Here is a 13705-nt window from a genome sequence, read left to right on the forward strand (position 1 = left end):
TCATAACAAAATGCATTTAACCATTTCTATACCATTGAACATTTAGGTTGTTTTTAATTTTTCAGTGGTGTAAATAAAGAGCAATATGCAAATGGAAATTGGAGTCTGAATGATCTAAGTTTGAGTCTTGACTTCGCTGTTTACAAGGTATGGAACGCTGGGCCTGGTACAGAGCTTCCCTAGTCAATAGTATAAGGTACTCACAAATATCTGTTGGGAAACCATGCTTGGTGCTGGGTGCAGCACAAGAAAGATGTGGTCTGTTCCCTGTACAAACACGAGCTAATAGGTGAGAACAGTCTAAAGTGAGGATAACAGAAATATCTACCTCACAACAGTCATGTGAGGAGTAAAAGACATGACAGACATCTGTAAAGTGCTTAGCACAGTGCCTGGCACATGGTAAGTGTCCAATAGTATTCTTGTTATTGGTAACATTATTATTGCGATAATACTCTTAAGACTATTGTTATTATTATTTAGACTTCTTTCTTTAAAGCTACTGGTTTTCAGAGATTATGCACTTACTGATTGCTTATATTAGGCATAATTAAACATTTCTTGCAGTTGCCTTCAGGTAGAACTAGTTTAAAAGTTCAGTGTGGTACTTTTTAAGTGACAGTTGTAGAGGAGACCACTGTTTTCATTTACTGAGCACCCTCTGTGTGTTGTCAGACATGGTGCCAGGCCCTGAGGTAGGGCAGCAGGGGTCAGACCTCAGGGAGCCACAGGCTGGCTGTTTATTCAAGAAAACAATGAGATGATGATCTGTGTTGTTTTTGTTATAAAACTACATGATCAATTTTCAATGTTTATATTCAGAGAACATGGGAACTCTGACTTTGTGCAGGAAAATCCCTAAAATCTACTGTCTTAGAACATCACGCTTCTAATAAAACAAGTATATCAACTTTTTGAAGTTTGCTTAAGTCTCTGTCACTGAATTATCATGGTCATCTTAATGACAATGACTCCCTTTGATCCCTCAGCATAGTTATAATATTGGTTTTAACTCCTAAAGTACGAGTTACCATTGTCACTATTTGAAAACCACAGAGAATTCAGCCTGTTAGTGTAGCCAAGTTGATATTAAACAGAAAAAATTTGTTACAATACAAATTTTGTTCATCAGCTTTGCTGGAATCTTTGTATACAAGACTACATACAAGATATTATTACTAAGATCCTGTATAATTCATTTTTGCTTGTGAATTTAGTAACTTTTTAAAATTAAATCTGAACACTGATATCTTTGATTCAGTGGAGACACCTAACTATAATCTGTAGACTGCGTGGGAAAGGGGTCAGATGTAGGCTCGTTCACGGTGCTCTCTGAGAGAAATCACTTCTCTGTACTACCCCTCTTTTACCTCTCAGCCACAATTGTTTTTGCACATATTTAAAGTGTTGCAGTTTTATAAATGTTGATATATGTCTACACCCGTGAAACCACAATCACAGTCAAGTCAATGAACATTTCCATCTCTCTCAAATATTTCCATATACTCTTTTGTAATCCTTCTTTTTCATCCTTCCCTGCCTCCACGCTTAACTTCAGGCAACCACTGAGCTGCTGTTTGTCACTATGGATTAATTTATGGTTGGAGAATTTTATATAAATTGAATCATACAGTATGTTTCCTTATTTGCTTGGCATCCTTCCCTTTGTACAATTCTTTTGAGCTGCATCCATATTATGTGTGTATTAATAGTTTGTTCTTCTGATTGCTGAGTATTAGTCCACTGTATGGATATACTGAAATTTGTGTATCCATTTACCGGTTCATGAATATTTGGGTTGTTTCCAGTTTTTGGTTATCGCACATAAAGTTACTCTGAAAGCCATGTATCAGCCTTTGTGCTTTCATTTTACTTCAGTAAATACCTAAGAGAGGATTGGATGGGTCCTGTAGTCGGTGTGTGTTTTCTAAAGTGGTTGTATCATGGCACCCTTCCACCGGCAGTATGCGAGAATTTCAGTTGTTCTACATCCTTACCAACACTTGGTACAGTTATTCTTTTTAACTTTTGCCTTTTTAGAGATTATAGCGCAGGAGTCAGCAAACTATGGCCTGCAGGCCAAGTTCATCCTACCACCTGCTTTTGCACTTGAGCTTTATTGGAACACAGTGATGCCCGTTTGTTTATAAATTTTCTGTGGCTGCTTTTGCTTTAGAATGGCAGAGTTGAGTAGTTGTGATAAAGACCGTCTGGCCTATAAAGCCTAAAATATTTATGATCTGGCTCTTTACAGAAAAAAATTCCTGACTCCTGGTGTAGTGGTATCTCACCTTAATTTGCATTTTCCTAATGACGAATACCACAAATGTCACACATATATGTCTAAGCTTCAGGCCATTATACCTAACACCAGGTGACAGGGTTACACTTTTTTCTGTTACTATTATTCTAATAGAACTGGGAAAAAAAATCATCAAGATCACGTATTCCAACTGTTCTTCTGGAATGTAACAGCTTTTGGTCTCCTGTGTTCTCCACCATGTTGTGTTTAATTGTTATATTCATATCTAATTTTTCTGAAACCATAAGAAATTACTTTTACTATAATTTTCTGCCTAGTTCTAAACACCTTGTCCCTGAAATAGCATTGATTTTCCAAGTGGGCACCAAGTTTTGTGATTTGTTGGCCCCTGGATCAGGGCTGGCTCAAAAGGGGTGTTTGTGTCCTTACCCTAGTATAGACTATATGCACATGCCATCTGACATAGCTTCTAGTATTTGTTATGCTATTTGCCTCTGAAATATTTTGTATATATAAACATATGTCAGCACACACATATATACTTGATATATATGCATATAAATACAAAACAATCCATTTTAGCATGCCTTTTAACAATTATGAAATAATAAAATGTTCAGAAAATACAATATAATAAACCCCTACATACATGCTCACCACCAGTTTTACAAATCCTAACATATTCTATATTTGTTTCAGATCTATTTTTAAAAGTAAGACATATAGATTCAGTTGAAAATCCTGTCTACTGCTCCCCGAACCTATTTTTTCCCTTCTTTTACTTCTGTATCTCCTCAGAATTAATGCTACATTGAGTTTGGTGTATATTTCCAAACATGGTTTTTGTATTTTTATTTTGAACATTGGTATAAAAAAGTAAATAGTATTGTTATATAAAAGGCACCACTTCAATAATTATTTCTTTTTCTTCGTCTTATTCAACTGATCAGCAGCATTTGACAGAAACATCCATTCCATTCTTCTTGAGGAGGGTAACACTCTAGGGATTAGCCCTCCTTCACTGTCCTTCTAGCGACTCTTCCTTTTTTTTTTTCTTTTTCTTCTTTTTTCTTTTCTTTTCTTTTTTTTTTGAGGAAGATTAACCCTGAGCTAACATCTGCTGCCAATCCTCCTCTTTTTGCTGAGGAAGACTGGCTCTGAGCTAACATCTGTGCCCATCTTCTTCTACTTTGTATGTAGGACACCTCTCACAGCATGACTTTCCAAGTGGTGTGTAGATCTGCACTCGGGATCTGAACCAGCCAACCCCACGCTGCCAAAGGGGAACGTGTGAAGTTAACTGCTGCACCACTGGGCCAGCCCCCTGGCCAGTCTTTTCCTTTGCTAGCTCCATTTTTTCATTGGAGTTACCTTTAGGCTCAATTCTTTGACCATTTTCTTCCCCGTCTATACTCCCTCCCTAGATGATCTCATCCAATGTGAAGGAATTAAACACCATCCATAGGCTGATGATCTAAAATTTATATCTTCAGCCTAGTCTTCTTCCCAAACTCCAAGTTCATATATCCAACTTCTTGTCCTCTCCGCTTGGATGTTGCAATATACCAGGCACCTAACTCTTAATTTCCCTTGTATTAGTTTCCTATTGCTGCTGTAACAAATTACCACAAATTTGGTCGTTTAAAAGCCGTAAACTTAGTGGCTTAGTGGCTTAAACACAAACTTATTATCTTGCAGTTCTGGAGGTTAAATGCTAAAATGGGTCAGTGGGGCTATTTTTCTTCTGAAGCCTCCGGTAGAGAATCTGTTTCTTGCCTTTTCTGTCTTCTAGAAACCACCTGCACTTCTTGGCTCTTTTCTATCTTCAAAGCCAGAGATCGCATAATTCTGACCTCTGCTTCTGGTGTCACGTCTCCTTCTCTGATTCTGACCTTCATGCCTTCCTCATTTAGGAACCTTGTGATTATATTGAGCCCACCAGAATAATGCATGATAATTTCCCCATTTCAAGTTCTTTACCTTAATCACATCTGCAAAATCCCTTCTGCCATGCAAGGTAACATAGTCACAGGTTCTGTAGTTGGAGGCCCATTATTTGGCCTACCATACCCCCAAATCTGTACTTCCTACCGTCTTCTCCAGCTCAGTAAATAGAAATTCCTTTCTTCTACTAGCTCTAAACAAAATCCATGGAATAACCCAGAACTTCTTTCTTTTCCTCACAGCCCAAATCCAACCCATAAGCAAATGTCAGTGTCTCTATCTAGAATCCAGTATCTAGCTACTATCTCCACCTGCATGGCCCCGAACCTCATGCAAACAATCATCATCGCTCCCTTGAGAAATTGCTAAAACCTTCTAACTGGTTTCTCAGCTTTGGTCGTTGGTCCTTTAGCACTCAGAGTGATTCTTTGAAAATAAGTCACATAGGTAACTCTTCTTTTTGAAATCCTCTAATGGCTTTCTGTCTTACCCAGAACAAAAGCAAAGTCCTTACTCTGACCTCCCTATGCTCTCTTGCCTCTCAGGCTCATCTCCTACCACTCCTTCCCTTGCCACACTGGCCTCCTTAGTAGTCTTGGAACATACCAAAGCCTTAGCCCAGGGCTTCTGCTTGCTCTCTTTTCCTGGAAAGTACTCCCCCTATTTGCTCCCTCATCACCTTCAGCTCTCTGCTCAACCAATATTTTATCAAAATTTCTTTTTGATTATGCTATACAGAATTGTCCCTTCAGTCTCTATGCCCTCATTCTGTTTTAATTTTCTTCACTCATTTTTTACCCTTCATGTGTTGTATTTTTATTTATTTGCATCGTGGCTCTTTTTCCTCACATGAGGATGTGAACTCCTTGAGATATTAGAGTTTGCCTATTTCCCCTCTGTTGAATAACTACAACTTAGAACAATCTTGCGTATCTGACACAGAAAATGCTTAATAAATTCCTCTTGAAAAAAACTAAATGAATACTGGAAGCTGCTTTTTCACTCACGAATATATTTTTGAGATTTATCCATGTTTATTTGTGTTGCTTTAGTTAATTGATTTTTATCTGCTGTGTAGCATTCTTTTGTACGAATATATCTCAATTTATCATTCTTGTTTGATAGATATTTGGGTTCTTTCCAGTTTCTCACTGATAGAAGCAACATTGAAGTATATATTCTAATTATTTCTCCTTGTGCACATGTGCTAGTTTCTCCAAGGTGTCTAATTGAGTGAACTTGCTGAATTGTAAGATGTGTTTAAATTCAATTTTAATAGGTATCATCAAATTTCTTTCCAATGTGCTTGACTAATTTATACTCCCACCAGCGGTCAGTACATGGCTAATTTGTGTAATTTGCGTTCTCTGAGCATTGGTGGGGCAGGTTCTTTGCGCACTTTCTGGAGGGGAGTACTCTAACGTGCGATCCTGAGTTGAATGTTCCGTCATAATATTTTCTCCTTTGTTGTGGTTTTTCTTTCTTCTGTATATTCTGATACAGTGAATATACTTGAACTGCAAAGGCTGCCTAGGTAAATAATAATGATACATTTGCTGGGGAAAAAAAAACCCCAAAGACTATTATGCATCTTTTTTGGAGGCTGTAGTTCCCTTCAAAGAAATAGTGAAGAAAACTAGGGGTAGATATCAGTAAGCAATAAGGGATCACATTCTGAAGGGCATCAGAAACATCCCAGCACCCCGGAAGTACTGGCAAAATGTATACGAATAGCAGATGAAAAGAGCTCTTGTTGGAGACATGCCATGACTTGAGAGGATTGAAGAGAGTAGAAGAGAAATGTCTGGAGTGGGATGCCCAGAGCACAGTTCGCTAGGAATCATGCGATAATTACACAATGTATCACTTGAGTTAATTCACACCATCATTTCTCAGAATGGATCCTTCACATACGATAAGTGTGTCATCAGAGACTGGTACCTTTAGCAGATAACAGCTTCATCACTAGTACTATTTCCTGATGTATAGAGAAAAGTAAAAAGAATGTCTACATAGAGCATCCTGTGTGCCTACCATGTGCTTATTTTTTTAATATTAATATTTGCCAGTATATCACATCTCTGCCTAGTTCCAGGGGTCTCCATACACAGAAATCAATGTGAATGGTGCCCTCTGGAGGGTAAAATGTGGTTGCTCTGTTTACCAGACACTGTGATAATGTTTTTAAATACATTCTATCATTTTATTCTTGCAACAGTCCTTCAGGTTAGGTATTTTGAGATAGTACTTAGTTTATAAAGCTTCTTGCCTAGGATCATGCAGCTAAAATTTTATTATTTCATAATGATACAAGGGAGTGTGACATAAAACATAAATGGAACTTTGTACTGGAATTGAAAACATTGTTTTTCTTCATATCTCCATTACTGACGAAGGAATTATCCCAGGAGTTGTTGACTAAGTCAGTCTGACCAAGTCTCCTTGCAATGGCTTCGTTTGTTCCTGTTTTGTATGTAGCTCTTTAGAGGGCTGGGGGTCCAGGCAGAAGTTTGAGTTGGCGTATCTCACCAGTCCCTGTAGACTCATGGCTGCAGAATGGAATGTTGTTGCTGAGCTGGCACAGATGAGTTGATTGAAGAGAGAATGGGGAAATAAGGGACAGCCATCATATTCTGTGACACACTCAGGACAGGGGATATTTTTTGAAACTGAGAAATGATAGTATCCCTGTTCCAGTGACCTTCAGAGACATTAGCAGAGGAATTATCCACAGGAACCTATGAGAGCTCTATAAAATCACTGGTCAGCACATTGCGGTCTCCATATATGGCTTCTGATTTAGAAAATACTAATGTTCTAAAATGAGAAACTTAGAATCCATTATGAAATCTCCCACTTGCCAAATATATATTAATCTTAGAAATAAAAGTCAAGGATGTTCTCGCCTTCCCAATACAACATGAGAAATCTTTTCCTTGATATCTTGCTGTTTAGGTTCACATGAACTGAGCTACGCAAGGAGGTTTAGAGAGGATCCTACCATGTTTTCTTTTTTTAACTCATTGAAAGTGATGAAAAGAACGGAGTTCCTCATATTTCTTTTCTTTGATCTGTCTACAAGGCATTCCTAAGAGATTCTCAACATAGAGGAAGCTCATTGAAGCTGGCAATTCATATTTTGATCAAGCCAGTATGCCACTTCTCATTATTCAATTTGCATCCGATATTTTGGCCTTTGAATTTTTTTCTACTTTTCTATTTAAAGACCAAAGGAATCTCTTTCATACATAATAAGCTTCTTACTTAAACAATAAGGTACTTTATAGATGGAATTTTATTATGATCATTGGCTAAGTCACTTGACAAAGGGGGTCAATGTCAGTTGAATGACACTGAAATCTCATGGAAAAAAGTGAGATCTTGTTCTATTCACCATACTTTTCCCCAGTGCCTAGAACAGTGCTTGACATATAATAGGAGTTCAGAAACTAGTTACTGAATGAATATTCTAAATTTATAAAAGTCTCTGTATCATTCTCTTCTTTTGTCCCTAAAATAAAGATATATCTCTCTTTAAACTGGACACCTCTCATTTATATGTGTGGATGATATTTGTTTTTTATGCTAAAAATAGGAAAAAACTTGATTAGCTCATTGAGATGGAGGTATATAGCAGTATTTTTTAAACTTACCTCGTGAACACTGGATTGCATTTTTGCATGAGGGTAGAAATCATGTGCTTCCTCTTCCTTTTTTTTTCTTTTGAGGTGTAATTGACATGCAACATTATATCATATCAAGTGTACAATAGAATGATCTGATATTTGTATATTTACAAAATGATCAATATGATAAGTCTAGTTAACATCCCTCACCATACATAGTTACAGAATTTTTTTCATGTGAGAACTTTTAAGATTTGTTCTCTTAGTAGCTTTCAAATATGCAATACAGTATTATTAGCTATAGTCCCCATGCTGTACATCACATCCCCATGACTTATTTATTTTATAACTGGAAGTTTGTATCTTTTAATTTCCTTCACCCACTTTGCCCACCCCCAGCCTCCACCTCTGGCAACCACCAATCTGTTCTCTGTAGCTATGAGCTGTCTGTTGTTTTAGATTCTACATGTAAGTGAGATCATTTCTCTGTCTGACTTATTTCTCTTAGCAAAATGCCCTCAAGGTCCATACATGTTCTTGCAAATGACAAGGTTTCATTCTTATTTATGACTAAATACTATTCCATTGTACGTGTGTGTGTGTGTGTGTGTGTGTGTGTGTGTGTGTATAGGTTGTTTCCATTTATTGCCTATTGGGTAAATAATGCTGCATTGAACATGGGGTTCAGATATCTTTTCAAGTTAGTGTTTTCATTTTCTTCAGATAATACACAGGAGTGGATCATATGACAGTTCTATTTTTAATTTTTTGAGGATCCTCCATGCTGTTTTCCATAGTGGCTCCAACAGTTTACATTCCCACCAACAGTGCACAAGAGTTCCCTTTACTCCACATCCTTGCCAACATTCGTTATTTCTAGTATTCTTGATAATAACCATTCTAACAGGTATGAAGTATAACCTCATTGTAGTTTTGATTTGCATTTCTCTGATGATTAACGATGTTGACACCTTTTCATGCACCTGTTGGCTATCTGTATGTCTTCTTTGGAAAAACGTCTATTCAAATCTTCTGCTCGTTTTTTTTTTTTTTTTTTTGAGGAAGGTTAGCCCTGAGCTAACATCTGCCACCAATCCTCCTCTTTTTGCTGAGGAAGACTGGCCCTGAACTAACATCCGTGCCCCTCTTCCTGTACTTTATATGTGGGACGCCTACCACAGCATGGCTTGACAAGTGGTGTGGATGTCCACACCTGGGATCTGAACCAGTGAATCCCAGGCTGTTGAAGCGGAACATGCAAACTTAACTGCTGTGCCACTGGGCTGGCCCTTTCTGCCCTTTTTTTAACAGGGTTGTTTGTTGTTTTGCTATGGAGTTGTGAGTTCTTTATATATTTTGGGTATTAATCCTATCAGATATATGGTTTGCAAATATTTTCTGTAGGTTGCCTTTTCATTTTCGTTGATGGCTTCCTTTGCTGTGCAGAAGCTTTTTAGTCTGATATAGTCTCACTTGTTTATTTTACTTTGGTTGCCTAATCCAAAAGATCGTTTCCAAGACTGATGTCAAGGAGCTTACTGCCTATGTTTTCTTCTAGGAGTTTTATGGTTTCAGGACTTATGTACAACCCTTTATCCATTTTGAGGTAACTTTTGTATGTGGTGTAAGATAGTGGTCCAGTTTCATTCTTTTGCATGTGGCTGTCCAATTTTCCCAGCACCGTTTGTTGAAGAGACAATTCTTTCCCTGTTGTATGTTCTTGGCACCTTTGTAGTAAATTAACTGGCCATGTATGAGTGGGTTTATTTCTGGACTCTCTATTCTATTCCATTGATCTATATGTCAGTTTTTATGCCAATGCCATACTGTTTTGATTACTATAGCTTTGTAATATAGTTTGAAATCAGGTTGTGGCATGCCTCCAGCTTTGCTCTTCATTCTCAGGATTGCTTTGGCTATTCAGGGCCTTTTGTGGTTCCAGATAAATTTTAGGATTGTTTGTTCTATTTCTGTGGAAAATGCCATTGAAATATTGATAGAGATTGCATTGAATCTGTAGATCGCTTTGAGTAGTATGGACATTTTAACAATATTAATTCCTTCAATTCATGAGCACAGAATATCTTTTCAGTTATTTTTCCTCTTCAATATCTTTCATCAATGTCTTACTCTATTTTTAAAAAATCAAGAGAGAAGCAAAAATTATCACCCAAGTTGTGTTGAGTACTCATTGAGCATGCTGGGAACATCACAAAGAAACTGTTCAGAGAAAAGTGTTTTCTCTGAAACATTTTTAGTTTCCACTAAAAGTGACGGTCACCATTCCTAGAATTACTATGAGATGAAGGCTGCAAGAGAATTCTAAGCCTAAAGGATAATAAATTTGATTTGCTCTCTTATTTTATATAAACCTTGAACTAAATAATGTATAGGTTTTTTTTTTGTTTGTTTTTTCTTTCTTTAAGCTTTAGAAGACTACAAAGGTGGTAAAGTCTATCATTTGGTCATTGTGATGTATTCAGCACTTTTGTATATGCTAAATATTACTGAATATGTCAAGAAGAACATCTGCTTTTGAAAATTAAAACATTCCTAAGATTACAGAGCTTTAAAGTGCAGTAGAACTTCCACTCAATGGTGAGCCACCCACACAGTTTTTCAAGCATATGTTTATAACAAAAGTTCCCAGAATATCATTGTTCGTAAGGAGCTTCTGAAATAAATATTCTGAAATAAAACAAAGCGACATTATATGTTTACATGTTGGTTGCTGTGTTTGAGATTCTACAATATGATTCTGTAAATTAAGTTCTTGTCCAAAATATTCCTACCAGCTTGTGAAAGAACAATATTTTAAGCTACCTGCCTTTCTGCGGCAAAAATTTCAATGTAGATTATGGAGTACTTATGGTTCAGCAAAGTTTCTTTACTTTCTTGTATATTTTTTTAAAATATTGTAACCATATTTGTACAAGCATCGGAATATGTGAAATAATAAAAGGATGATTTTTCCTCTGAAATCTCCCTGTTTTATATTTTTAAGAATGCTAAATGCATAAAACTGAAAAGGAAATGAAACTGAAAAGGAAAATTATTCCAAATAAATGTCCTGCTTTTCAAAGAGGAAGGATTTGAAAGAGAATAACCTCCCTTGAGTAGTGATTGGTCCAAAGCAGTATGCAAGTGATTGGCTGGGTCAAACCCAGTCCTTCTCTGGGACTCTTCTAAAGCAAGAAGAGGAGAGCTTGCATTTTGCTCTGCTTGCAGGGAGATCTTCATCACCACCTCTTTCACTGTACACAACCAGGTGGAGGAAGATGCCTGAAGGAAGGGAGCATGAGAACAACACACATAGATGTGTTGGACTAGAGTTGGAGGTGGACATTGAAGACATTACTTGAGTCCAAGAAACCAGGTTCTTGGCTTCCAATGTGCCCAAGGCCAGCATCTATTTTACACTTGGGCAAGTCAAAAATTTCCCCTTCTAAGTGTAATTTTGTTTCAGTTGAGTTTCTAGATTCACAGTGAAAAGAGTCCTAATGAATGCATCCATCATTTAGCAACAATCATTTAGTGTCTATTCCACTATAACTTTCAATAGAGTTAAATAATCGTGTATTTGGAATTAAATAATTGTGTATTTGCTATGAGAAGGTATTAAAGCTATACTTTAAATGGTAACATTTGTGTTTTAGTTTGCCATCTTGAAGTAAGGTGACTGTTCATAAACATTTTCAAATGAGCATATCTCCTGTTGCTGTTGACATATTTTGGTAAAAATGGAGAGTTTCATTGGTTGAAAGAGACAGAAACAAAGGGATATGTCAAGCAATCTCTCAGAACCACCAGTTAAGCTCCTCATGGCTGTCAGCCAGGTGTGCTCTTGTAGAGGAAGACTCAAAGGCTGATTACTGAACCTACTGTGATTTTAACAACAGCCTATAAGGAGCAACATCAAGACGTAGAAGATCATTAGCTGTAACTTGGAATCTGAATGGTAATGCTGAATCTAGGTTGAGCGTAAGAAGAGTTACTGACCCTGTAGTAACGTGGAGCTCGAAAGGCTGGCCTCAGCAAAACCTGGGTGACTTCAGTTTCGAGGACTGTATTTCTGCCATGCTGTCTGCCTTGCTTCTCCTCTCCTCTTGACTCTCCTTCCCACTGCCACATTGTCTTGTCTTCAAGTCCTTGGGTGTTTCCTGGCTCCTAACGACCTGCTTTGGAGACCCTAGGCCTGTCTGCAGTTGTGTTGTCTGAGATCTCTTCCTGAGACACAGTACCACACAACAAAAATTGGGCAATTCCTTTATCAGTGTAAAAAATAAATTTAGACTCCCTTTTGTGCAAAACTAGAGTAACAACAAAGAACACAGGCTTCGGATTAAAAAAGACACAAGGTAAAATTCTATCTCTGCTACTGACTAGCACTGTGGCTGTCATTTGTAAAATGGGGACCATAATAGCCATCTTGTAGAGGTATTATAAGAATTAGATAAAATTAATGCATACGAAATGTCCAATGTTGTTCCTGCATAGATTATCAATAAAATATATGATCAATATTATTACAACACAATGGACCCCAAAGCGCCCCTCAACTGAGACTCCATTTCACAACTAAAAGGAATGCATCCTGTGCATTCTCCTCCTAAGTCTAAGGTTTTGGGGCTCTTCTTCATGTCGCCGATGTCCCTTTATCACCAGATGCCTTCAACACATTCACACATTAAACGACAGTCAGAGGTCCAACATACTGTAGCATCTGTAGTAAAAATGTGCTTAGCATCCATAGCGTGCACTGCACAATGAATGCAGTAGCAAGAAAGAACACCTGTGACAAGATGCAGCGAGAAAGAACCTCTTTCCTTTCTTGAATGCAGAGCCCCACTTAGCTCCTCTTAGCTGGCCTGTCCTCTTCCCACATAAAAGACACAATTCAACAGAGTAAAAATCCCCGAGAAAACTCACATGAGTCATTCTCAGGAGGCCAGAATTATTTTAAGTGGCAGAACAATGTAGTATTTTAGAGTATGGAGATTTGGATCTTGGCTTTGCTGTTCTCTTGCTGTGTGGCACCAGGCGTGTTACTTACTCTTTCTGTGCCTCAGCTTTCTTCATTGTAAAACAGGAAAATAATGTTGTTTGTGAGGATGAAATGAATTGCTAAGTGTGAAGTACTTGGCAGCCAGAGATCGCTCAGTGAATATTAATAGTGATGATTCTGCTGAGGCCAGCATGAATATTAGATTATTTTAGAAGACCTGGCTCTCTGGTTTCATTTCCTGTTTCACAAGTTTTGAAAACATTAGGAAGTACACTGACTATCTTCAGAGGTAATGAGCCACTTGAAAACTTCTCCGGGATGTCCAAGTAGGTTAATATTATGTGGTATTTCACTTGGAGCAATTACACTGAAGGGAAATTTTCTCATTTCAAGGCTCGAGGGCAGTGTGTTTCCATGTCTAATGAGGAAAGTTTTCAAAACTGCTTTTGTGAACTATTGGAAATCTGAGGGCTAACTCTTTAAAGGGAAGAGTAGCTGTCATTAAACTCGGCAAGTTTGAAGGTATTTCAGGGACTACTTTGGTGAAATCTTTGTAAGATTTTGCTAAACAAGCATCCAAAAAATGTTTAACTTAGCCTGATTCTTACTACCAAATCTAACAACTTTTTGTTAGTTTGTTGATTTGGGGAATTTGTCAGCCAGAAGCAGAGTTTGCTTTGTTGAGATGTTCCGACCTGTAAAGTTGCTGGAACTTGCTGGGCCTGAAATGCTGCATTTCAGGGGCAGAATCTCTTTAAGGATAGAAGAAAGCAGAACATTGTGTAACTCCATTTTTAGCAAATCTTATGAGACACTGGTTTCAAAATGCCCACTCTGGGTTTAACTGGTTTGATGCAGTCATTCTTC

General features: G+C 37.6%; 1 long non-coding RNA gene across 3 annotated transcripts in view; it reads left to right on the plus strand.

Annotated features, from left to right (window-relative positions):
- LOC138924121 (uncharacterized) overlaps positions 1-13705 on the plus strand; it is a 29991-nt gene that overhangs the window by 5741 nt on the left and 10545 nt on the right. For 2 of the 3 annotated variants that reach the window (XR_011438810.1, XR_011438812.1), the window contains exon 1: positions 13083-13164. The exons of the other annotated variant lie outside the window; for it this stretch is intronic. This is a non-coding gene — a long non-coding RNA (uncharacterized lncRNA). Of the gene's footprint in view, positions 1-13082; positions 13165-13705 lie in introns of those variants that run through there. 3 annotated transcript variants of the gene reach the window in all.

The sequence above is a fragment of the Equus caballus genome, chromosome 5, assembly GCF_041296265.1.
Source record: "Equus caballus isolate H_3958 breed thoroughbred chromosome 5, TB-T2T, whole genome shotgun sequence".
NCBI classification, from domain to species: domain Eukaryota; kingdom Metazoa; phylum Chordata; class Mammalia; order Perissodactyla; family Equidae; genus Equus; species Equus caballus.